Here is a 27,419-nt window from a genome sequence, read left to right as displayed (position 1 = left end):
AAAACTTATATTTCAGGGCTGGGGTTGTGGCTTAGCAGTAGAGTGCTTGCCTAGCACATGCAAGGCCCTGGGTTCAATCCTCAGCACCACATAAAAATAAATAAAATAAAGGCATTGTGTCCAACTGCAACTAAAAAATAAAATAAAAAGCAAACAAAAAACTTATATTTCACAACTTCTACTTTCTGGTCTGCCTGCTGGAGTCATAAAGCATAAACTGAATCCTGTTTTCGTATGTTTGGCAGATACCACAAACAAGTTGTTACTCATGTCACCCCCTAAGTCATGTTTTCCATAAGTACCCTTGGTTAATCAGACCACATCTTTATTTAAAAAAAAAAAAAAAAATCTTTGTTTCTCAATAGGGATTATGGGAGAGTCCAATCAGCCACAAAAGCATAGTTTCCTAGGAAATATAATAAATGGAAGGTAGATATGAATGAGGTCATAGTGCATCATTATTTTTAAGTCACACTGACATTATATTAATGAGGGTCAGCATTAATTTATGGTAAAGTATCACATTTATACCCTGACAAAAATATGAAGGAAAACTAATTAGTTGAAATGATAATCAATGACAATAAATTTTGAAAGCAGTAAGAATTCTCCTGTGGGAAAGACTGTAGGTTTTATTTGTTTGCTTCTTTGTTTAAAGCCGAATTATTCTTCAGGAAAACTATTTTTTTAAAAAAAAAATCATATTTAAGCTACAAGACTGTTTGGTTTGTCTAATACTTGGATGTGCCCAGGCTGTGAGTTGGGCTCCAGGGGGTGCAAAACTGCTCTGGGGCCTACAAAGCCTCCTGGGGAAAGCACTTTCCAAGGGAAGAACTGGGGAGTTACATAAGCGGAAGCCACGTCTGAAAGAAAAGAACAAGAAAATAAACTGAAGAAGTCGTTCACTAATCCCTCAGTGGCAGTGGGTGGTGGAGAGGGCATCCAGCGTTCTCTGGAGACTCGGTTGTAGGGTGTCCAGGGGGCCGTGCCTGGGGAAGTGCCAGAGACCCCTCATTTGAAGTTACTTATAGACCCTGCTATTCAGTTACTATAAAGAAATAGTGAGAGGTGAGGAGGGGTGAGGTCTGATCTTGAGAAGTACTATTTGCTTTAAATATGACCCTTCAAACTTGGGGAAAGGAATGAAGAGCGTGAAGAAAGGTAGGGAAAATACTGGCTAAACCAGTAAGGAAAAGACACACTAAATAAGAGTTTTAAATGTGAGAACCGAAACTCAGGAAGATGGAATAAGAAGTAGAATAATTCACCCCCTCTTGAATCAACCAAATGCAAAGACACCCAGCAGCAGGAGTTGGGGACAGCAGTCCTTCAGATGTTCCAAAAGAGAGATGTGGGTTTTCCTGGTCACCACCACTCTATATGCCTGTCCTACCTAGGGCTTCCTTCAACCAAGTTCTTATTCAAGCACTTGAACAAGCTATACCTGCTCCTGAAGGAGCTTCAGGTGCTGCGCATGAATACGGCACAGCCCACACCTTGTACAATCAATTTTTTTGTTTTGATGTTTTAATTTCTTTGCTATGATAGTGAAAAAAATGAATTGAGTTTTTTTGAAGAAAGTATCTTTGATATACAGATTTATAATATTAAAGTTCCTAAAGCTGCTTCTCACCAAAACATTCTTTTAAAAATATAGTCATCAATGAACAGACAAATTACTACATAAAAAACTCCTGAGACACATGTCAGGAAATGTGTAACTTTAAATTCATGAAGTTCCAGATTAAGTCAGGCAAACAGAATTGTCAATTTCTACGTTTACCATGACTCAATGCACAGCTTTAGGAAAACCTTGTAACTTCTCCATACTTCAGTTTCTCACCCCATAAAAGGAGTATATTGCTTGAAATTTAATTCCCTCACAGCAGTGAGAGTTTTGATTCAACATTTATAAAATGCTTTTCAGCTTCCTGATTAATAGGCAAAATACCATGGTAGTTGTATAATACACTCTCCAAAAAGAATAAAGGTAACTGGTTGGACCTGATGTAAAACAATACTTTACTTGAGAAATAAGTATCAGTCATATTTATTACCTCTCTATTCCATTTGCTAGGTAATAAAAATTACTTCTAACAGAAAAAGTATCAAATTAATATTCAAGCCAGTTGAAGTGTTATCATGGTGGGCCTCACCTACCATGGGGGAAGGACGGTTGTTTTGTTTTTCCAGGCTGCCCCACATGTTTATATGGTAAAGTCAGGAATGTTGGGCATGGTTTTGAAGGCCTCTAGCGTATTCGCTGGTTTCTGGCATTCTAATGCACTCTACTCTTATAACCATAAAAGTACTCTTGAGTGCTTCTGGAAATACATAACAAATCCTTAATCAATTTAAGAGTGTTTTAACTGCATGCATGACATTTCTTGGGAGGAAAATGTTAGCTATTCTACACACATATAGTCCTTAAGTTAGCGAGAGAGTTCCTTCTCAAAGGCACAAAGCAGTTTCCCTATAGTAATATAATTTTCAGTTTTATGTGTGTACGTTCTATTGAATCCCTTAAAATAACAGGAAATTCTGTAGGAAAAAAAAATCCCACAAAAATTGATAGCCATATTTATCCAATGCCAGAGGAATATGTTAGCTATTTTGAGTTGGATTTTTGTTTAAAGGCACTAGATAATCACTAAAAGTTAACCATAATCAATTATCCAGAACTATGGGAACTAAATAGTCTGGATAGAGAATTTCCTTTATATAAGAATCTAACTACAAAGCCAACAGATTAATATACTTCATTTTAAACTTTATGTATCACATTACTTTAGCCAGGACTCGAGTAGCAGTTTTCTGTATTTTGATGAATTAATTCTAATTTTTACATTAAGCAGATTACAATAATATCAGATTTACAAATTCATGATTGATATGACATGGTCAATATTTTGATATATAGAAATATTTGTCAACACCGAATAAAGCAATATCATTTATATTAATATAATCCTATAATTTTATATGCTACAAAGTGTTTTGAAGTGTGTCTGGCACATAGTAGGCTCTCATAGAATAATATAATTTCATCAATCATATCAGAGTTCAAATCATTTCTCCTAAGAATTTCAATAAATATTTTATGATACCAAATGAAAAATATAGTAAAATACAAAAATTGACAGCTGATGAATTTGTATTGAATAATCAAACCAGATTGCCAACAACCAGTCTAAAATAAAGGGTTACGTTCAGGGATCTTGTCTCCTGCCACCTTCCAGTTATTCCTCTCAAAGGCAACCCCCACTATGTCTGTTTAAATGTTATACAAAGTATGAATTCCTTCCTTCATTTAAGAAAAATGACTGATTTAAAAAAAAAAACAAAAAAACACCTTGCTTTTGCAGCATGAATTTCCCCTTTTTCTTTCTTTTCTGTATAAAGATACACTTATCAATTTATTTTTAAAAATTATTTCAACATATATACTGAACTTTACAGCAGGCCAAGCATTGAAACAAGTATGTTTCCTCTGTGAACTCAGTTATTCCTTCCCATAACTCGGTGAGACAGGTACTATTATTATTTGCTGTCTACACCTACCGGAACTGCAGCTCACTGTGGCTCAGAAAAATCACTTGCTCTAGGTTACAAGGTGGATGAGTGGCAGCACCCAGACATACACAAAGGTAGTCTTGACTCCAGTCTTTACCTTGACTCCAGGCTTTGTCTGACACACAGAAAGAGAAATAAAGGCAACAAGGTGGGAATTGGGAGCACGGAGTGTCTCTGGCACGGGGCTCTTCTGCTTCATGCTGAGTAACCGAGTAAATGTCACTCAATGGGGCATCTCATCTGCAAAATGGAGGGGTTAAGCTAGATTCCCCTTTTGCTCAGACTCTGATTAATAATTTGACCTACTAAAATACAGAGCAAACTTGCTTCATCATGGTGTACTTCATCCAAAAATGACTCAGACAAGGAAATAAAGCCACAATTTCTGAAATGATTGGAAACAAAAATCTTAATTTAATGTTATTTTTGGACATAGAAAGGACTTTTTCCCCCCTAAATAAGCAAGTTTGTGGTTTTGAAGGGTCTTGCTCATCTTTGAGTGGAAAATGCCTAAAAACAAACCACCAGAAACTTAAACAAAAATTTCTTCTTCCTCAATTGTGCCTGAAAAAAAAAAAAAGACCTAATTTCTCTCACCAAAAGACCACATATACTTGCAACAGATATATCTTGGAGTTTTTGATCTCCACATCTTGAAACAATGACAAAAACACAAGCAGAACATGCTTCCTTTCAGACAAAATCCTTAATTCTAAGAATTGAGAAGTTCTTTAAATAACATGAAATTCGTCTCAGCAGAAAGCAACCATAGAAGCTGTTTGTTTCTGGAGAAAAGTGGGAGTATGAAGACCATAAGCCTCCACTAGAAATCTGCTTTTCAATCTCAGTTTATTTTAAATGCCAGTTTGCACTGGATATGTCTTTCTTCCACTACAAAATCAGTAATACTTTGCTACAAATGAAGCTTTACATAAGTGAAAGTAGAAAAATAACCAATAAATTGCTTTCATGACCATAAGCAAAAGAGAATCAGTTTTCTAAAATGTAAACAGGATTCACTCTTTGTGGATGTCTGGCTTTGCACTCGTGTCCTTTAAAAATGTTCATTGCAATATTGCAGTTACTTAATATCCATCAAGCCCAGCCTTCTGGGCTGCAAGGGCAAAAGGTGTGGTCTCTCCCCTCAGTGAATTTAGAATCTCTGCAGAAGACAGACTCATATATAATTACCCCAAACACATGTGCTGTTATACTAATAGCCAAAATAAAGTGCTATGGCATTACAGAGAGAAAAGAATTAATCCTGCCTGAGCCCTAGGGAAGGCTTCCCAGAGGAGGTGACATTTGAGATAACCCTTTAGAGATGAGTAGATTTTTTTTATCCAGGTAAGCAGCATAAGAGCAAGGCACAGGTAGGCTAAGGGAGCTTGGACAGTGGAGGACAGGGGACGCTGAGAATACCCCAGCAAAACACGTGCAGAATTACTCATAAGCCAGAAAACACTCATAAAAATAGGTAAGTGTCCCCACATTCAGACCCACAGTATAATCAACTTGACAAAGTAGATATGTGATACAACTACTCTGGGTGTGTTTCTTGATTTATGAACAACGGAATTGCTCATGTGGAAAACCAGAACCTCTGGCTTTGGGGCCACTCTCCAGTGACTAAGGGACTCCCAGATTTCCTGTTAGTGTCCAGCATAAAGGACCCGGTTGGGCATGAGGTGAGGTCCGCTATGTCTCCTTGGGCTTCCAGTCAATAAAAGGAACAGAGCTCTCCTCTACTTTCTGCAAAGCCCTGACTTAAACCATCCCTGGCCCAGATGCCTTGCTATGGCCCAACACCCTCTTCATCTTTCTGCTAACAAGCAGCTGTGCAAGGTCCTGCTGCTCTTAGAAAGACACTGTGGTCTCATACATTGTGCTGTATTTTCATCCACTTTCTCCCCTAAAAATATACTTCAAAACTTAAAACATAAATCATAGGAGGGAGGAGAGAGAGAAAAAGACTCTACTTTGATTACTTGAATATGAGTTAATGAATGATGTGAGATTCTTAGATCAGTCTGATCACTTCCATGTAACATGATTATTTGCCTGACAGAATTAAAGTAAAACCACTAAGTTTGACAACATATGTGTGCACTTTTAAGCATTTTTACAATTGCTAATGAAATAAAAGTTCATCTACTGTTCAGAGCACCTAGAAATGTAAGTGTAATCATCTACTTATAATACTAATGTTTCACTGTTGAAAAGAATTTTCACGATCAACTCAAAATTCATGTGTGCAAAATTATCATCTCACCTTGCGTTTAAAGTTTTTTTGTTACTTTCTACTAATTTGCGGATCATCTTTCAAACATGCACCTAAATCAGGCAGTAGTAGTATTCAAACTACATTGATATTTACTTACAGTCAACTGCATATAGGTTTTTAGATAAACTATACATGTTAACATTAACCCAAGAGAATTAGAACATAAAAGTATAGATCAGGTAATTTGCCAAAACAGAGTTTGTATATGCAACATTTTCATATTTACTTTTTTCAGGGCTGTACAAATATTATTAAATAGGTTCAGAATTCTCTCCCTCCCTCCAGATCCCCCCTCCCCCACCCCGGCCCCTCTTCTCTCTCTTTCCTTCAGTGTTACAGATCCAACCCAGGGTCTCACCTATCCCAGAAAAGCACTTAATCCCTGAACTATATACCTCCAGCCTCGTGTAAAAACTTCTCGTTACAAATGAACAAATAATTAAGCTAATTATTTTAGTGTAGACAGTGGTGATTATCAGTAACTTTATCCTTTCCAATCAAACAAGCTGTCTATAAGTTTCTTATTACTGAATGTTTGTCTATGGAAAAGTACAGGCAATTTTCACTATCAAAAAAAAAAAAAAAAGACTCAAAAGTACCTACTAACAAATAACAGCAAAAAGTAAGAATAGACACAGAGGTGATTAAAATGTTTACTTCCTATATATTCTTCCAGGCATTCTTCTCCCTGCCATACATTATTTTCAGAAAAGGAAAATATGCTGAAGATGGTCAGCCTGTCTAAATCTTATAATCTATAAGTTCTCTCTGTATAAAGTTAATCCATCCACACAGACCAATGAGAACTGTTTGATTTCATGTTTAAACTTGAGAGGAAGGTATTAGGATTCTCCACACTTGACTGGAAAAAGAACAATCCTTCTATGCAGAGCCCCGGGAATCTTGACTATATCAAGCGATATTAAGATCTGCTCATGTTACAAGTTCTCAGTTGGGGTAACTGTGGTTCCAGAAAACATCTGACAGTGTCTGAAGAAGTTATTGTTACTCTGTAGTAGCAGACTACTGGATTCTAGTACCGAGAGACTAGGGATGCTGCTAAACACCTGACTATGCTCTGGAGAGCACCCCCTCTATAAAAAAATTATCGAGTCCAAATGTTAATAACCAGAGCCTGTGAAATCCTGATCTAAATATATTGGTCACAAGTGGTTATCAGGCACAGCATTAATATTATCATATTTTTATACAGAAGTAGCCAGTAGTATAGTTCCAAGTAAACAGTAGAAATTAGACCTTGACATTAAACTGTTTAACTGTCCTTTTTCCCTCTATCCCATCCTACCTAAACCAAGGATCTAATAAGAAGTTCTGGACAGAGAGATGCTCATAACTCCTACTATGGATACAAAGGTAAGAATCAGCAATATCTGAAGTAATTTTCTTAAAAGTATACAATGAGCTCATCAAGCCCAACAACCAGAAAAATTATGAAGAATTGTAATTAGTACCTTCAGACTAAAAAAAAGTGAGGAAATTTAAATATTGGCTAAATTAACAATATAGCATCGAATAAAATAGGCTTCTAATTGCTTTAGGAAGTTGAGGAAACATATAAAGTCTAAAAATATTTAGGTGACTGACTGTATGTGCAAATATTTGATAAAAGAAATACCACACAATATAAATGGCTAAAACTGATTTTTGAGCACTTTGTCCTCCTTTATGGGGCTTAAAATGCAGCCTCATATTTTCCAAGATGACCTGAAAGTACCAAATTTGAATTTGGCCCACTAGGGACTCAATTTATGGTTCATGATCTGTGACCCCCCAAAAGACTCAACTCTAAAAATCTCTGAAACTTTTTGGGTAATTTGATGAAAGACATATAAATATAATCAGAATAACTAATACTCATATTGATCATTTTGCTAAATGCATGACACATATGTACTCATCGAATCCTTATCAGAAACCCATGAAGTATGTGCTGTTACACACAAGAAAACTGAAGCAAAATCAGTTTAAGCAACATTCCTATGTTACAAAGTACTTGGTGTCATGGTGTCAGAGCTGGGGTTTGAACCCAAGCAACCTGGCTCCAAATTCATGGTACTTAACCACTATGCCATATTAAGAATTAGGTGTCTCAGTTTTCATGTTCCATGAAATACCCATATGTCCAGAGATTTTTCAGTATCCTTAGCTTATCCACTAGATCCCTGACTTCCCAGTAGTGGGAAATAAACACATTCCTATATACACACAAGCATATGTGTGCGCGCACACACACACAGACATACATAAAACTACATTGCACATACATAACCTGGGTCTAGATTCAGATCTGAAATTCTGTTGGATTAATATCCCAAATCCCTGAGTTTCTTCTTCAGGTTTTCCCACGATATAACAATCACAGCTCTTTCTACTGTTTCTAGTCTCAGGGCAGTGATGTCTAGTGACACTACACTACTCTCACGTTCAGTTATTTTACTGATTCTCTCTACAGGAAGTTAGTGATCCCCTACTTACTATTTGTCAAGTAGAGTATAGTGCACTATGGATACAGACATGACACATACAGTTAGTTCCTCCAGCAAATTCTCAGCCTAGAGCAAGATTTAGATTAATGTAACCTGTTAAATTTCAATGTGGCAAGTACTAGACTAAAGGCAGAAACCAAGTACTTTGGGGGTAAAGAGAAAGAAACATTCAACTCAGCCTCAGTAGGAGGTCACATTTTATACCTTCAATCTTGATAAAGAAGTAGAAAAGGAAGTCACAGGAGCAGAGAAGAGATGTCTTGCATAAAGATATGCACAAAGAAAGAAAATGTGGGAATGACCAGGATGTATTTGAGAAGTGCAGTTTTCCATAGGGCTGGAGTAGAGAGATCTTGTAAGCGGATGGTGAGAGATGAGACCTGCAATCTGAACAAGGTTCTCAGCATGAGGCTGGGAATTCCACAATTTGCCTTGTTGGCAACAGAGAACTTTTAAAAGTTTTATAAGTTGAAAAGGGACCTGAGAAAAACTGTGAATGAATATGGCTGAACATTCTAGGGATGAGAGAATCTTAGACAGACTAAGCACAATCCAGAAGAGTCCAAAAGAAAGATATCAAGATAACCCATCCTACTTGCTATGACACGGGCAACACTGTGACCAAGATGACATAGGTCAAGTGTCCACCTAGATTTGATTGACTACCTTAGGATTAATTCTGTAACTTTGGTCACATTGATAACTCACTGTGCTAATCATTCCAGAAAAAGATATGTAAAATTATAACAACACATTAAGAGTTTCAAAGTCTTCAAAATTATACAGAACAGGAAAATAAGTCTATTTATCCCACATTTATTTTTGCATATCTTTTGCAATACTGACAATCAAAAAGCATTTAATAAGCATTTTCCAAGAGCCCAGAATTTTGCTAGTCATTTTTTATAAATGAAGCATTTAATAACTGAAGTTAATCACTGGGGATTAAAAATAGGCATAAACTAAAAATTGTTTGTGGATCAACTAAGAAAAACAAACCAGCATCATCTTAATACATAACATTCATATAAAAAAATTCAGTATGCTATTCTTAATACACCTACTGAGGTTTTTATTCTTAATAGTTACCTATTAGAAGCACAGTTTGAGATTGTTCAAAGACCTGACTAGAAAATGTAAATGTGATTCACCCACCTTGTGATTAAATACAGCCAGAATTACTAGAGTCAGAACTATACATAAATACACATTTGCATTCAAATATAAAAGTTTAGTGAAAAAAAATTAGATTGAGATCTGTTGACTTTCCAAGTCATTACTATTTTCAATACTATTTTCAAACTAGTTTCAATACTGGACACATTAAGTTAGAAACATTCAATCTCTTAATCAGAACATGGGGGTCTTTTTAAATCCTTTAACATTAGGGAGTTCAAAGTCAGAGGTGAAATGTAATGAGTAGATCACTCCTCTGAGTATATGCAGAGGTCTGTGGATTGTGTACATGACCTTGTGGAGAATAAGCCCTCCCGGTATGTGGTACACCTACTTGATTAAGGATAGAATTTCAAACTTAATGCTGTTGCTTTTGTGAGTAGAATTAAACTTAACAGCATATGAATGTAAATTTTTATTATTTAATTATAGCCTTGCAGAAGAAATGTCAGTTTTTGTTTTATAAAGAAAGAAGAAAAAAATAACAGAAAGGGGAGATCCATTCATGTCAATTTAGGCCAATGTGTTGTGTCTTCATTAATTCTTTTTTTTTTTTTTTAGTTGTAGATGGACGCAATACCTTTATTTTATTTACTTATTTTTATGTGGTGCTGAGGATCGAACACAGTGCCTCATACGTGCAAGGCAAGTGCTCTGCCACTGAGCCACAATCCCTGCCCCTTCATTAATTCTTTAAAGAAGAAAAGATGCTCAAATCAAACAAATCTTTGCAGGTAAACATCCTGTGCCTCAGTCAGACCTGAAACTGTATGTGGGGATCATGCTGACCAGTTTTTATGTGCTCAATGTTAAAATGAAGTTGAAAACTGGTTAACAGGAATATTCAAGTGATATAAAGGTAAACAGATCTGTTGCTAATGCATAACTGGGAGATAGTTTATGGTACTTGATTTGTCTGGTATGGGTGGTTTGTGTGTTTAAGAGATGGAGTTTCCCTACATGTTTCTCAGGCTGGCCTCCAACTCCTGGGTTCAAGTGATTCTCCAGACTCAGCACCCAGAGTAGCTGGGACCATGGGGACATGCCACCACTACATTCTAGTAATGACACACTAACATACTAGAGCAGGCACTATGAGTTGTGCCCTTTCCATAAAGGATATAACATTTTCACAGGAATTTTCATACATTTGAAGACTTTTCCAGAGAAATCTGGCCAAGCAGCAGTAACAATGGTAAGAGGGCATACACACACAGAGAAGGGGCACACTTCTCTAGTGAGCACAAATTTCCTTTGAAGAAACGGGCCTAAGAAAGTGGCTAAATACATAAATAAGTAAAATTGAAAACCATTGCCTCCTGTAACTACTTCAACATTTTAAAACAGGTTGTTAATAGGTAAACAAGAGTGCTTACCTAGAAACAATTCTTTAAAATACAAAGTTTGATAATCATATAATCTGAAAGTATTTAAAAAATATGGGTGACCACATTATCATTTAAGCCTACCTCTAGAAATCCATTATGCACTCTTTAATGCTTCTTCCCCTACTAGTTGGTTCAATGTGACAGTGTTGATTTGAGATTTTTAACCAGTGTCAGGCTTAACACAACAACAAAACCCTAAAACCAAAAGATAAGGCTTGAAAAACAAAGGACACTTTTGATGTAGGTTAAATATTCCAAAGAGCTCCTTGTAAGTTCTTGATAACTGGGCATCATCCACAAAGTATTTCTTCAAATTTAGTCATTTGTTATCAACTTTCATTATCTTGGCTATATGGGTAAAGCACTTGTTCTTTGTTATTTAATATGTTTCTTTAAATAGGTACTTAAAAAAATTCTTTTACTCCAACGTTTGTGGCTTTGTCATAAACAATTTACATAAAATTATAGGTTTAATATGAAATTTAACATTTTTCTAGTATCTGGTTATCTTTAAATAACTGAAAATATAAAATGCTTTGTTTGTACAACGTTTAATAAAAAAAAATCTTTTTTATTAAACCTAGCACAAAGCTTTATTAAACCTAGCACAAAGCTTAAGTTTAAGCACAGGGTGTTAGGGTAAGAGTGGGAAGTTGGAGTCCTGAATCCACACCATTATATGACTGGATCTCATCTTCCTCATCTGTAAAATGGGGATACTAAAAATATCTAATTTATAGTATAGTTGAAAAGATTACACATAATACAATTAAATAATGTTTTGCATAGAGTAACTCTTGTATAAATGTAAACTAGGATGTCATTATGACAATAACTACTCGTGAAAACAGAATGACTTGCACAGACAGCAAAATCACAATTATCCAGAGACTAAATTGGATATTTTTATTTAGGAATGTACTTTGACATATGAATGTACATAAGAAAATGTACCCTTAGATATGAAATATAAACATGGCACTTACATATTGGTGGAATGCAGCTTCACTTTGAAAATATTTAAATGTGATAAATAGCAATTAGACTTCACTCAAAAATTCTAACCTAAAAAAAATACTCATGGAGAAAAAATATTTTAAAAGTCATAACATGATAATGTAGATCTTTCTTCCATGGTCTAAAAGTACTCTAAAATATTAGTACATATAAATAAAAAGTTTTAAAATATAAATATATTTTATTGAAATATTTCATGTAGGAAAAAAATTCTGATATTTTAATATGGTGGCTTTTTTCATCAGCCATGCACCAAACTCTCAGGGTGAGAAAAGGGCCAGACCAGCACTGAAAGGTTTCAAATATCAAACTATACTATTATGTCAGTGCTAAGATCAATTAGCACCTTTCAATGACAGAAAAGGTTACAGTGAGACTCAGAGGTACTCTCTGAAAGTGTCTTAAACCACCGCACAAATGTGATTTTGATGGCTCAAAAAAACACTATTTTAAATTAATCAGTTTCATCTCCCTTTCTGGAAGAAGGAAAAGAGGGGAGCAAGGATAGTGATATATTCTTTCAGTATCTCTTTACTAGTAAACACATGGATGGGGAAAGGATAAGAATCACACACTTCACAATAAACAACCTATCACCAAGGCATACACTAATGTGCGCCACAAGCAATATTAAGTGACTGTAATGTTTACAAAGTCTTCAAACCTCTTAAAAGCAATCAAAGTTGCTTGTACTCCTTTTGAATATGCGGCTCTTATTTATTTTCTTCCACTCAAGTTCAAAATAAATGATACCCGCATTGCCTCCATGTACAATTTAATGAACATGCAATGCCCCCCTTATAGTAAAACACATCTAACTGAAAAATTTGATGCATGTACTACAATAAAATACACCTTTGCATCTCACCCATCTGGAGGGCAAATGCCTGAAAGAGTACGTTGGTTCTTAGTTCACCAGGAAAAATTCATGAGAAGCAGGTACACTGCACTGCTATCCATTCCCCCTGGTGTTGATTTCCTTCACCTAGTAACCACTGTAATAAAATCCCCCAACTGTAATTTCTGAATACAATTAGTTTAAGATACTCTACTGAGAGACACATTATAAGAATGTAGTATATGTAAGGATAATATCCATTTGAAAAAGAAACTGTCAGGATTATAGTCACACTGAAATAATAACAAGGTGTTTGACAGAGGTTTGTTCAGCTCCTCAATGAGAGGATTCAAATCCTCTCCTGCTTTTGATAGCACACTTTTCTATTTATTTCTTAAATGAGTGACCTGAAATATTTACAACCAGACAGTACCTAATTTTAGGTTTTAAGTGCTTTAACAGCTCCATGAAATATGATCAGCAGCTGCAATACTGAACTATGGTGAATAAACTCCTTATAAAGGGGGCCTGTTTTTACTGAATGTTTAGTGTTCTTGCATTTACTTAAATAAGAAAAAAAGATAATGAAAAACATAATAAATACTTACATTCTTAAATTACTTAACACTTCACTAATTCTCAAAAGGGATTATCTCCCCTCTTCTTGAATTCTTGAATAAAAAAATTAAAAAAAAAACATAAGGTTCCACTGGGTGAAATAAGTTCAATTTTACTATCTGAAAGTCAGAATGTAAATTTTCCAACATCCTAACTTTTTATATAAAGAGTTTTATGTTTTCTACCACTTTACCTTTCTAAAAACTCTAGATAATCTGATTCCTGTGCATGAAATTTTAAAAATGAAATAACAAGCCCCATAAATATATTTTTAGACACGACATCAGTCATTGAGAGTTTTGCAACAGAGACTGAAAACATGAAACTGGACACTCTATTTCCCGTGGCTATGTAAAATTTATTTACACCCCAAATCACAATATAAATAAAAGGAAACAGAAATGGGAGAATCTGTTTTTCTTTTCTTTTTTAACTCAAAGGAAGTTTATAAAAAGAAAAAAATTAATTATTGCAAAATGACAAACTATTCTTCTGCCAGTCACTCTTTGAAAAAAACTTTTATGAAAAAGCAACATTTTTTAATCCAGCTTCTAGAATTCTTCTAGAATCCAGCATGTGTATTTCTCAATAAGATTAATGACTTTCTTTAAGACAATTTTTAAAAATTTTTTAGATGTTGAGGGGCCTTTATTTTGTTCATTTATTTATATGTGGTGCTGAGAATCGAACCCAGTGCCTCACCCATGCTAGGCAAACGCTCTTACCACTGAGCCACAATCCCAGCTCAGACAATTTATTTGTATACAGATCTTAGGGATTTTAAATTTTTAAACTTGAACATATTACTTATACTAAATATTACGTAGGAAAACATACTTGTATAAAACTTCATTTTGGAAATGAGAATTTGACTATCTAATTTTCAAGAAAATTAATAGTAATAAAAAGGTAAGAATTGAATAACATCATTTTACTTTAGTTATAATGTGAAACATCTTCTAAATATGATGGCCTTAAAAACGTTAGTAAGTGTGCTTAAAATAAGCATACTTATTTTCAGGCAATTTATAAAGGAAAACAGACTTTTAAAAGCCAAATTGATTTTAAACCTTCCTTTATTAGAAAAGACAAGGACACATCCCTAGTAATGAGAGAGAGAGAAAAAAAAAGAGTTTCCAGCTAATCTAATTATATTACTTTCAAAGCTATTACTGTCAAAAGTTTTAACATTCTCCTACAGACATTTTTTTAAATAGTTTTACTTTGAAAGACTTACAACTTTTAATCAGATGGAACAAAGTGTATGGTATATAATAAAAGTGGGTGTAGTTATATGTGCATTTGGTATAATCGCCATAAAACTCAGATTCTGTAAATCTCGCTCCACGCAAAACAGTTTGTTTTTTGTTACTACTGATTTTTATTTGGGGGGATAATCTTATTTTTAAAAATACACAAATGTCTTTGAATGCAATCTTAAAATACACCATACCACATATCAGATATTTTGTTTCAGGAGTCTCTCCCCACCCCTTTCCCTAGTTTTTGGTTCTTCAGGTCTCAGCTTGCCAAAAACATTTTAAGACAAATAATTAAAAAGATGATGTTTCTGATTAAAACCAAGTTCTACCAGGGAAAAGATAACAAGCACAATTCTGGTGTTGAGGAGATCTTAAAAATAAAATTAAAAAAAACAAAAAACACCCAACAAACAAAAATAAAAAAGCTTCCTCAACTTTCAATCCTGTCATTCACCAACGTGTAAATGAAACTTCAGAAGCTGTCGATGGGAGCCCGCGGTTGTTAACCGCTCGGAAGACTCCCACCTAAATCCCGCAGGAGCCGCACTGAAACTGACAAACGCCCGAGGGTGCAAAAAGCGGCCGCTGATGAGAAGAGGAACAAAACACCATATTCGAGAAGATACATTTCGCTCCAACATTACGTTGATCCCGGGGTGCCAAGCCAAAAGGGGTAAGGGAGAAAGAAAACTGTTAAGTATGAGCTCTTAATGTGAAACCTAACCTGCTGGTTCTCTTAGGTATCAGATTTTGGAAGTGTCTGTAATGACAGCCAGGAAAGCAAATTAATGGCCAACGGCCCACTGGGTTTGAACACGAGACTCCTGTTACCTCCTCGCAGATCAAGTACATAACACACGCGCACACGGAGGTGCTCCACGTGGAACTGTCTGAAACCAAAACACACGCCTGGGAACTATTTGCACCTTGGCAGAAAGGACCAAGGGACCCGTACCTTCCTCTGCTGCCCTCAGGTTAAAATTCATGAATGACTCTGCCCGCTCCGCTCAGCAGTGGCACGGAGAGGTGCAGGGGGGGGCGACAGAAGAGCGGACAGTCCCCAAACGGCACCCTCCCGCACACGCTGCCCCCCAAAGCGCAAACCCCATTAGCCTTCAAGGGGAAGCGGAAAGAGGGATGGGGGCGCAGGGAGACAATACCATCCATCTCAACAAGGGAAGAGATGAAAAAAGTAAACTGCCCTCTGGTTTCTCCATCGCTTGGCTTCGAAGCTTGATCCGCAAATTTCCCTAACCGCTCCGAGCTGCTCAGAATCTTATATACAAAGGAAAGAAAATCTACCAAGCTGAAATGCGGGTTGCTGTGTGGCGCCGAATAAAACAAGCGCGCACACTGTCTACCTCCAAATCCCGCTTCACCAAGCGAAAAAAGAAAAAAAGAAACCTTTCAAGACCAGCAGCCTCCCCAGACCCAGTAGGCTTTGAAAGGAGAGCAAACCCGCTCTCCTCAGTCAGGTCCCTTCTCTTGGAGAAGTTATAATCCCTCCACGGCATCTGTGTCCCGAGCCAATGAACGCGACTCCTCTGACTAGGCGCCTCTAATTTCACGGACCCTGGCAAACTACAGAAGACACTCAGTCCACGCCACATAAAAACTATTAACGTGGTATCGGCGCAGTTTTAAGCCCGGTGAGTGCCTGAAAATTAGAGCACAATCACTGAATCTACAAAAGTACCCCGTCTCGTGAAAACCCAGGCTCCTGGGCCATCTAGGGGGTCATTACAAAGTAATACAGGTCACAGGATGGATGTTGGGGAGACCCTGGTGCGCACTTTTCTGTGAGGCGGGGGCGGGGTGCAGGTAGGAGCGGTGCACCCTGTGGCAGACTTAGCTGCGGCGAACCGGGTTCCACGCCGGTAGCGCTGCGTCCTGCAGCAGGCAGCGGGCTCCAAGGGGACCCTTTGGGATTCGGGTCTTCTGCTCCGCAAGAGCGCACCACCGCAGTTAAAGCGGCCTGGCCTCTCCCGCATAAGACACCCCGCCTTCGAGTGCCCCAGGAGCTCAGGAGCCCACACACTGCTCGGCTGCGAGTCTTCTGTCTTCAGCGCATTGCAGTCGTGCGCACTTTTTAGGGAAGAGTTTGGGGGCTTCTCCAAATATGGACCCTCGCAGGCTGTAGGGCTAAGGTTGGATGAAGAGGTATACTCACCTCCCGTCGCCCGGATCGCCTCGGGATCCCGAAGTCCAAGTGTCTGCCCCAGCCGCGGATCCTCCCGTCCGTGTTTAGGTATTTATTCTCGTTCCTTCCAATGTCTAAGTTTCCCCTTCGCGTCGTGTCTCTGGTGAAAACAGGACATCCCCTTCGTCCACCCCCAAAAAAACAGCCTACACAAGTCGGGGGAAAGCCAGGCGGTGGGGAGAAGCCGGCTCCGAGGTGGGGAGTAGGAGAGGGGAAGAGCCAAAACTCTGGACTGACGACGGGGGGAAAAGTAGAAGAAAAGAAAAGGAGCGCGCGCCCCGCAGCCGCAGTCGTCACTCCCCAGCTTTTCCCCGAAGCTCCTTCCCCCTCTCTAAGGGAGCGACAACTTCAAGTGAACTGGATGGAAGTTTTGCGCGGAAGCCGGGAGCGGCCCGAGCGTGCGCCGCGCGGCGGGCAGCCTCGCACTTGCGCGCGGAGTTGGAGGCGGGGGTGGGGGGACGTCGCAGCCAGCGACTTCAGGCTCGGGTGGCCACTGGGGGCCTCGCGGCAGGCCGCTGGGCGCGCGGGGACCTTGGCTTGAGCGGGACCGATTCTTTTATATTCGACCTGGGGAGACTGCCTGCTGTCATCCTTTGCGGTTTCGCGTGGGGTCCGCTCGGGGCCTTGTGGCCCTGGGCGTCCCCGGTGGCGCCGTGGTAATCTCCGCGCCCTCTGCGCCGCCCCACCCCGCCCCAACCCGGCCTGCCCCGGGCTGTTGCAGCCTCTAGACTGAGGGGAGGGACCCGCGGCCTCTCTCCCCTCCCTGGGAGAAGGAATCACTGTCTGTCCCCACCTGCTTCTGCGGGGCAGTTCGTGGACTTGCCTGTATCCCTCCTGCAAACCGGCTCCAGGGTGTAGGCCACTGCGGGCTCCCTGCCCTGTCTCCGTGCCACTCACCCCAAGGGAGAAGACAGAAGGGACTTCTCCTCCTTGCAACAACGCAAAATAAAAGCCAACGCTCACCAGATTTGGTAGCTTTCACTGTCTGAAGATAATAAACTTTTCTGTGGAGATGTATGCTGTGAAGGAGTAAGCATTGTGCAGATCGGCTGGGGTGGGAAGGGCCTGGGCCCCCTCCAGCGCTGGGTGCAGGTATAGGCATCCCTCCCAGACGCTCAAAGGTCAGGCAACTAAGACTGAATTCCAAGGCAGCGTCAGAGCTTCCTCAGGCACATTGCTGAAATGACATTTCGTGCCTAAGCCTTCTGCGTATGCATTAGGTACCTACATAGGATTTAAGACTCTCTATATACACATACAAATAACATAATCGGGCCTACAGCAAAGTAAATCCATATATTTCATGTCCACTTAATCATCTCTGTCTAAAACCTATTATTTATTTCAGCAGCATCTTCTTTGTCACATTGATAATGATAAATGAGAATTTACTGTGGTCATTGTGTTGGTCGCTTATGGGACATGTGAGTGCATTTAGTTTTCACAACAACTCTACAGTTGTCTTTGTTATTAAGCTTATGTAAAAGATGAGGAAACCAAAACCCAAAGAAACCTACGTAACTTTCCCTGAAACCAACACAGTGGTCTCTACACCACAAAGCCCATGATTCAGCAGTGGCCATGCACATTGCCTAATTCATAAAAATTACTCCCAATCAGGTAGCTGGAGATGTATCTCAGAGCCCTTGTATAACATGCACACTGCCCTGGGTTTGAGCCTCAGCATTGCCAAAAAAATAGAAGAAGAAGAAGAAGAAGAAGAAGAAGAAGAAGAAGAAGAAGAAGAAGAAGAAGGAGAAGAAGGAGAAAAAAAGAAATGACTCCCAAAGAAAATTTAGTTTTAACATTGTATAAACTAAATTTTAACATTTTGTCTACTAACTTGTAAATTATATTGTGAAAATTTTCAGAAAAATATTTCATTCTCTTCTTCAACTTGGTTACATGCAACTGAAATGAGGACCGCCAAAAATAAAATCAATACTGAACACTTGTAGTTACAATTTAGTTTTTAATGAGTGGGACATTGTCTACAATAATTAAGAGGCAATGGAAAAGCTTGGGTTATAAATTTTAACTGATAAAGGCACTCCTTGCTGCTTTCATCACTTACTGGGTGTTCTTTCCTGCTCATTTATTTTGGAGGGTGCAGGCACTGCCAGGCATAATGTTTCCTTTTCTGGTTCTCAAGGTAGAAAGCACTCTGGCAGTGGGTTGGAGCAAAGAGGAATTGGAATATAGTCCAGAGCACATTCTGGCCTAAAGAGGAGTACCAGTTAATATACACTTAAAGAGAAAATGTCAATGGGCAGACTTAATTAATTTTACAGATCTCATTTTATCCATTTTACATGTGAGATTTTTGGCAGGCTGACCTTGCTTAGAAGGTTACTTTGCTCTCTCATAGTGTTTTATAAATCTATAATAAAATGCATTTAGAAAAGATATCAAAAAATTATATGAATATTATGCCATCCAAATATGACATATTCGTCATCCAAAACCTTTTAGTACCTTCTAATAATCTCAAATAATATAAGTAACATGGATATTACTAGGAGTGAAATAAAATATATTTTCAATTCACATTTGAAAAAAAAGGTTGAAATTAGAAATCAAGCAATTTTAAGGTTGTTAAGCAAAAACATATCATTTGTTTAAATAAAGCATGATTTCTAGTATTTCTATTGAATACCACTTGCTTTTTCACCTTTAATATTTTTAACTTAATAGATACATTTAACCTATTTCATTAAATAAGTTTATCTGAAAAAGGAAACTTTTTATCATCACCACAAAAGGAAATCCAGTATTATTTACCATGAGTAGTAATGACCTTGGAAATGAATATATATTGTGGAAACAACAGTTATTTTCTCTGTTTCACCTAAAATTACCTCACACACCAATTTGAAAAACATTGGTTTGTAGAGTTACAATCCATGTGTCCCCTCAGGCTTTGGAGAGAAATGTTGAATCCAAGTTACTTCTGTGCTTATTCAATCTTTGATGTCCTTGCTTAAAATATATCTGAAGTCTCTGAAGTTGAAGTGTCTTTTAAATTAACATATTAAATTGTTTTTCTTACTTGTGGAAAAACGTAAACAATTTATAAGTACAAAGCTAAAAAGCAAATTACTCTGATAAAAGATTGTGCTAGTTACCCATCCCTTCATCCATTCTTTCCTTCCCTTTCCCTCTGCATATTAGGCTTTAACCACTGACTCTCAACCCCATGATAGCAACATCTATTGGCCCAATATGGTACTGCAACAAAGTTCTATAAGGCAATGAAGAATAATGGGAGAAACTCAAAGAGCTTGAAAAAAAATTTTGGGAAATTCTAAACTCAAAAACCTACTACCAAATTCTGAAAAAATTTCCAAAATACTAGTAGATCCTACATGGTGTAAATTTAACTTAGAATATCTACAAATGTTCAACTCAATCTGAGAAAAGACATTTGAGACAGTGTAGGAATATGTGACTTTATAGTGCCAATCAGTGGAAAAATAAGTTCCACTGTGAGCTATTCCCTTAACTCACTCCTCTGGGGTACAATGCCTCTGCCAATATCATTTACTATTTGTTTATTTTTCAAATATTTATGGCACTGTTTTGGCATTTAGTTTTGTTTAACTCAAATTAAACAAACAAAACGCTCTAAGAGCTCATAATCCAAAACATAATTTTACTTTAATTTCATTTAAAAGCAAACTTAAGGAAACAAATAGTACTATCACTTTAGTAAGAACAGATTTTTTAGGCTAAGAAGTGGAATAAGACACTATATTTACAAAAAAAAAATTAACAGAGGACTGGAAATTTGGAGAAATAATCCCAAAGTGAATCTCTTGAGCACCCTTTTAGCGTACCTTTGAACTTCAGCTGGAAGCATGCACAATTCCTAAAAAATACAGTTATTCAGTTGTTTCTTAGTGAGTCCTAAGCCAAACCCTTTGAGCTTTAGAAGAATGAAGTTTTAAAGACCAGCCTCAATAAGAACAAGGTTGATCACTGTCTACTCTATCAATGACAGACTCTGAGAACAAATGAAGATAAACAGAAATCTAAACTCCTGAGCTGCTGGTTTTCTAAAACCTGTAAATAAACACACATTTAAGGTAAATTCATGCAGAGAGATCAAACTTGAGAAAGTTCCTAATAGTGTGTTAGAGGGAAGAAGTGAGACCTATCTATTATGCTAGTTACCCATCTATTGGGTCATTCTCTTCTGATGGACTCTGAAACTTTCTCATTCTTGGCAAAGTGTCTAAAGAAAGACAACTGCACATTTTCTGGAGACATTTTCTTTGTATTTACTTTTAAATTCTCTCTTCAAAGTTTTTCTCAAGTTAAATCCTTCTAGTAACATATTATTCAGTTCCAGTTTATCTTCCATGTTTACACCCAACCTTTGGATGTTTATAAACAGATATCATGCCCACTTTTAGTCATCTGTTTGCCATGTTAAACAAGTGTAAGACCTTTTAATCTTGTTGCAGTTTAGTATCCCAAAGCCCTTAATCATTCTTATTGCTTGTCTCTGCACTATTTCCAATTTCCTAGATGTTTAATTCATTTTTGTTAGGGACATCCCACATCAAATTCCAGGTGTGGTCTCATTAGCATACTAGAATGTATCATACTTTTTTTTTTTCCTTTTCTGGCATTACGTTTTGGCTGCCCTTCAAGTTCCCACCAACTCATGCTACTTTTAAATTCTAACAAACTTACATGTAATTTGCTTCTTTATTTTCACTGCACACAGTGTTTCTCTTGGCATACTATGCCAATCCTGATTTCTGAAGTACACCAATTACACATTTTGTCCCTTTGATTTTATTGGTTTATAATCATCTACATTTCAAAATAGAAAAATTTCACTTAGTATCTTTTTAATACAACCCTTTTTATGTATCCTTATGATGTCTTCCTGCTCATGAATTTCCACTGATTATAATTTGAAAATCCTTAAGTATATAATCCAATGGTTGGTAGAAGAAGAAATTAAATTTTATAGAGGGAAAATAAACTGACCGACAACTTTGAAGTAATTATTTGACATTAGTAACTCTAGTATCTAATGTATAAAATCTTAAAGTTAGGAAGACTACTAAATTGCAACAATCTATGCTGAATACTTTTGAATGAAAATATTATAATATGATATTATTAGAAACTGACAAAAACTTTGTATTATTCCTTTCACTATATTTAATAGCACAAATACTTAGAAACAATTTATTTCTACAGTGTTTTCCAATTTCACATATTCTCATCACTCTCCAACACACCTTTAAATTACTTTGCCTGATTACATGATTCCTTTATTCCACCACCCTCTCAAAAAAAGAAATCAGCACTCAATATATCTACTTTTTATCTCCTAATCCTACAAATCTGACTTTTGCTTCTTTTATACAGGATGATTCCTTAAGATCACCAGTGGTCTCCCATTTTTTGTTTCTTAGTATTCATGATCCTTGACATTCAGGAAGTATTTAGCATTACTGAAGACAGGCTTCTAGTTATGCATTTTTCAGTTTTCATGATTCTGAGTTTATCCTGAGATTGCTGCTACTCAAGGTCCTACAGAGCTTCTTTCTTTGACACTCAAAATCCTCCTCGGCAAAGTTTCTCCTCTCTTTCTGCAGGATGCTCTCTTTACAACTGCATTCAGTTCCATCTCTTCTTTCATCTCTCAGTGGGTAACTTAAGGACATCGGTGTCCTTCCTAGAATCCTGGGTATCTTCCCCCGCTGTCTTGTCAGCATCTCAAGCTGAGCATGCTGGAACCTGAATGCATCATCTCATTCTCCATTCTCTCCTCAGTCACCAGCTCTACGTGACTTAACTGTGTTAATGGCACCATCTTTGTTGAATTCATCCTTCATTCTTGACTCACTTTTCCTATGTAAGTAATGGAGAAGAGGACAACTATATCTTATGATGGCAGTGTCTCTTCATCTGTCCTTCCACTTTTTTAAAAATATTTTTTAGTTGCTGATGGACCTTTATTTTATTTATTTGTATGTGGTGCTGAGAATCAAACCCAGTGCCTCATGCTAGGCAAGCGCATTACCATTGAGCCACAACCCCAGTCCCACATCCTTCCACTATTGAATTATTGCTGCCTTTCAGGTCAGGGTATCTATGTCTTCTGTCATAATTGGCTTCCCCACAGTTCTTGGCTCTTCTCTGCTAATCCTTTAGGCAGAGATGTGAGTTTTTCCTTTCTCTATAGTATGGTCCTTTTCTCAGTTAAACATTCCCATTAGCTTCCAAATGCTTATTTAATAAAATACAAATGTCTTAACCCAGCACTGATAACTACCCAGATCTCACATGGCAAACTGGAATCTTGTATCTTTGTTTCCTTCTAATGCACAGTGCTTTGTATCCAGTAGACACTTCATAAATGTTTACTAAAAGAAGTAGGTGCTAAATAAAAGATCCCAAATATTTAAGTTTATAAACTGATACAATAGAACAGTAGTAACAGAACATTCAGTGTGGTGGGGGTCCCTCTTCTTGTGATCTGGTTTTGAGGAGTGCCTGCTCATGTAGCCCTATGGCCAATTTGATAAACTCTCTAAGCCCCAAACAAGTTTTCTATGTTTATTCTACTATTTTTTATTCTATCATTTTTTTCAACTTTTACCTATCATCAGAAATAATATGTTCTGTATAAGTCCTGCAATTTGTGATCTATGATGAACAACTCTAGCTCCATGATTTAATTTCAAAAGCAATCTGTAAGTCCTTAAACAATAACAAACAAGCAAACAAAACCACTGGAGTAGGACATATGGCTCAGGGTTGAAGCTTGAAGACAACACTCTGAGACAAGAAACTTTTTATCTATAAGACAGGGAGGACTGGGTTAGAAAAAGGCAGGAGGGGAAGATTCAGGTCCGTTGCCTCTTATCACTTTCTCTATATTGCAGTACCTCAAGTAGTGCTGGGAAGATAGCACCAATTATTATTTCGTTGAACTAAAGGAAGTGACTCCAGTTGTAGTTTTCCCCTAAAAAGAAAGGCTGATCTCACGAAGTTTTATTTCAAAAGGAAATGAGAGAGTGCATGTAAACAATGCTCTGTGAACTCTCCAGTGCTAAAGAACTCTAAAAAACTCATGTGAGATGGGTGAGAAGGACCTCAGGAAAGGCTTTGTGTTCTTGCTTCTCAATTCTTCCCCCTCTGAATATGTGATTGGGTAAAATGCTACGCCATTCTTCTGGAACCCTCAAATAAGGACAGATATAAATGATAAGAACAGATCTTTCATCTCCATGGGAACCAATGAAGCTACTTTAATTATGAATGAAAACAAACAAACAAACAAACCCCATAAACCAGGTGCAATGGCCCATTCCTGTAATCCCAGTGGCTCCAGAAACTGAGACAGGAGGATCACAAGTTCAAAGCCAGCCTCAGCAACTTATCAAGACCCTGAGCAACTTACTGAGACCCTGTCTCAAAATAAAAATTAAAAAACAGGCTTTGATTGTGGCTCAATGGTTAAGCTCCCAGGGTTCAATTTGATACCAAAAACAAATAAACAGAACCATAAACATTTGATAAATATTTTTTTTCTCCAGATTGGCCTTATGGCTAAACAATGTTTTTTTTTTCCAAAAAAAAATATGTTTATTAGAAATGATGAATTCATCATTATGCTTCATTCTCATCTCAGGTTATTCCTTGGCTTTTCTATAAAAATATTTACTTTGAAATTTATTCACACAAACACTCATTTACTTAGTCCTGCAATTTACACCAACCAGTTTTAGTATTGCTATATCCATAATACTATGAAAAATAAACCTATTGAGAAGAGTTCAAGATCTGAATGCACTCATTTCGTTTTTAGATTGTGTGTGTGTGTGTGTGTGTGTGTGTGTATAAATTATGTAGAGTTGAAGTTTTGTATTTCACAAGTTACTTGGAGTAGTTTTTTCCTACTTCCCCTACCTCAGGTGACAACACTCTTCAATTGAAATACTGTTGCGTCCATTTGCTTCTGTTTGTTTTTTCCTCATCCCTGTTTAGCTAATTTTATTTTCTGAATATAAAAAAATAGTATATGATTCAAAGAAACTACCAGAACTAAAGCCACCCAGGACACCAGTGTAGGGGAACTCAAAGACATTGAATTCCCAAAACCTTCTTCCCAACTGACAACTACTTTTTTGTCCTAATCAAGAGCAGTTCCTTGATGAGTGTCCCTGCTGACACAGCCCACCTTGGAATTTTCTTCTCCCTTTACTCAGGTCTCCTCTGGCCTCACTCAGTTCTGTCTGACCACCCTTTCTTCATCCCTTCCTGAAATTTCTCTGACCACTCAAGTGGAGATTCTAAGCATTCTCTCTTACCATTCAAGCATTCTCACTTGAAGTAAGGAGATAGGGAAATGAACCTGGCATAGTTCCTGTCTTTTAGAACTTTCAGTCTAGAATCAAAAACAGGGCATTTAAAATAGTTATTACGGGAGAAAGAAAGTGTGGAGCTCCTTAGGGGAAATTCTGACAAATGTGCTTCATTCAGAGCAGAGAGAGTTTGCTTCCAGCCAAGGAAAGAAGGAGGTATCATCTGACCTCACCTTAGATGTGAAGAGTATTTATGCCTAGGAGTATGCATAATTCAGCAAAACAAAAACAGGAGCAAATGGATCTTCTTCCCTCCCTTCCAGAACAATACTCCTCTCTCTGTGGGCCTTTATTCCCTTAATGGGCCCTGTGCCCTCCCAGCTGTCTAGAGGTGGAAATGCGTCTGTTCATTCCTTGGACTTCTCTATCCAAACAGTTGCCCAGTTGTGTAGTTTCCACTTTGCTTTAATAAACTTTGCTTTATCCCCTCCTTTGTGTTTTATTTTAATGCTAACTTAATCTGGGCCTCGTGTTCTCTCACACAGACAATATAAATAGCCACGTAATTGGTTTTCCAGTTCATAATGCTTTTCCCCACTTATCCTATCGGATTACTCACTTTACAACCCAGTTCTGTTCATGTCACTCCTTTATTCTGGGGACAGAGAAACTTATGTGCACATTCCAGATCTCCAACCTTGAGTCCCACCCTGTCTTTTCCCCACTACCTCCCACCCTTCCAGCTACTAACTACAGGTGATCTTTGTTTTTTTCTTATGAACATCCTCCATAGTCTCAAGAGTCTTAGGTATGGATTATCGACTAGGTAGTATGACAATGTGTGATAACACACTGAGAGCAGACTATATTTTAAATTTCTCTATGGTGCTACATGCAGAACATTACACATAGTAGGCAGTCTGTAAAAATGTGCTAAAGAATTAATCTAACTCTTCAATAAAATAAGTACATGCGGTTTGGGATTCCTCCTATTGCTTGGGCCTCACTGAAGGATACTTCAGTACATGATTTGGTTATGAATTTGATATAGATATTTTAAGAGAGAAAGTAAGAGTGGATACAGATCTACCAGAAGCTCAATAGTGGCAATGCCCAGGAGTCATTGCATCTACTTTATAGGCTGTTACTGAGAAAATGCTCATTGAATCACGCACTGCTATCATCAGAATTATAGGTTGCTTATGTTTTGAATATGCTGAAAATTGTGTAGCAAATCAAGTTTCTCTTTCTGACTTACTGCTAAAATTTTTAGAAGCATATTGAATACACACATCCAGCATGGATGTGGGCTGCTGTGGGGCATTTCTTTATCTCAGCTTTTCCCTACACCATTTAAGAACTTGTCCTACCTTCTTTCTTTTCTACCTACTTTTGTTTTTTAGTCATATTTTATCCACATCAGCTGCCAATGATTAGCTTTTAAGAAGTATTTACACTGTCTTGAATGATTCTATAACAAAAAGTAGCACAAAGTTCATCAAAGTAAATCTAGAGCTAGGATTTTAGGAATAGTGTCTTATTTCTGAAGCATTTTATAATATTTATAAATTAATTCCTTTCACATTTTCTGTAACTTGCTTATTCCACCTTTGTCATTAACCTACCCGCTGCCTCCCCTCAAAAAAAGCTTCAGATAACTTATTTCTTCTCTTTTTCAATAAAGTAAATAATTGTCATAGAACAGCAACTTTTATAAGCTTATAAAGATATTTGGATGTAATATGGCCCAAACTTTTCCTCCTTTAGCTCTCTAGTTGCAGAGAGGTTACATAACTTGTTCATTAATTGTTGGGAAAATGGAAATAGAATGCAGGTCTCTGAACTCGTCTATGACACGCACAGAGTATTGTGCCTGTGGACAAGTTGTTAGCAAGAGCCTCTAAATATAAAATTATTTTTATAACATTGTGCAACTAACTGGGAAGTAACATAATTGACAAGACATCCTTTTTACATCCCTCTTTTTTTGTTTTCCAGATTAATGCTTTGTAGTACCTTATATTTTCTGGTTCCAAAAGGAGATATACAAAATAATTGTTCAGTATAATTCAAAATATTACAAAGATGGGATGAAAGATCCATCTACCATGGTTCTCAAAATTCATGAATTAAGAGAATACAACCTGCTTTCTCTACTGATACTGCAGAGAGAAGCAGGCTATTAATTCAGCAGCAAGTTATGCCTAGCAAATGAGAGTGAAC

General features: G+C 37.4%; 1 protein-coding gene across 11 annotated transcripts in view; it reads right to left on the bottom strand.

The window, feature by feature from the left end:
* Eya4 (EYA transcriptional coactivator and phosphatase 4) overlaps positions 1-17,952 on the bottom strand; it is a 266,666-nt gene extending 248,714 nt beyond the window's left edge. For 3 of the 11 annotated variants that reach the window (XM_048798484.1, XM_048798506.1, XM_048798544.1), the window contains exon 1: positions 16,834-17,557. The gene's annotated coding sequence lies outside the window, so the exon portion shown is untranslated. Of the gene's footprint in view, positions 1-16,833; positions 17,558-17,826 lie in introns of those variants that run through there. The other 8 variants (XM_048798518.1, XM_048798511.1, XM_048798522.1 and 5 more) reach the window with 5 other exon arrangements.
* Between the last annotated feature and the right edge of the window lie 9,467 nt (positions 17,953-27,419).

The sequence above is a fragment of the Marmota marmota genome, unplaced genomic scaffold (assembly GCF_001458135.2).
Source record: "Marmota marmota marmota unplaced genomic scaffold, marMar, whole genome shotgun sequence".
Taxonomy (NCBI): Eukaryota; Metazoa; Chordata; class Mammalia; order Rodentia; family Sciuridae; genus Marmota; species Marmota marmota.
The sequence above is the reverse complement of the archived record's forward strand: the minus strand, read 5'-3'. Positions and strand labels throughout refer to the sequence as shown.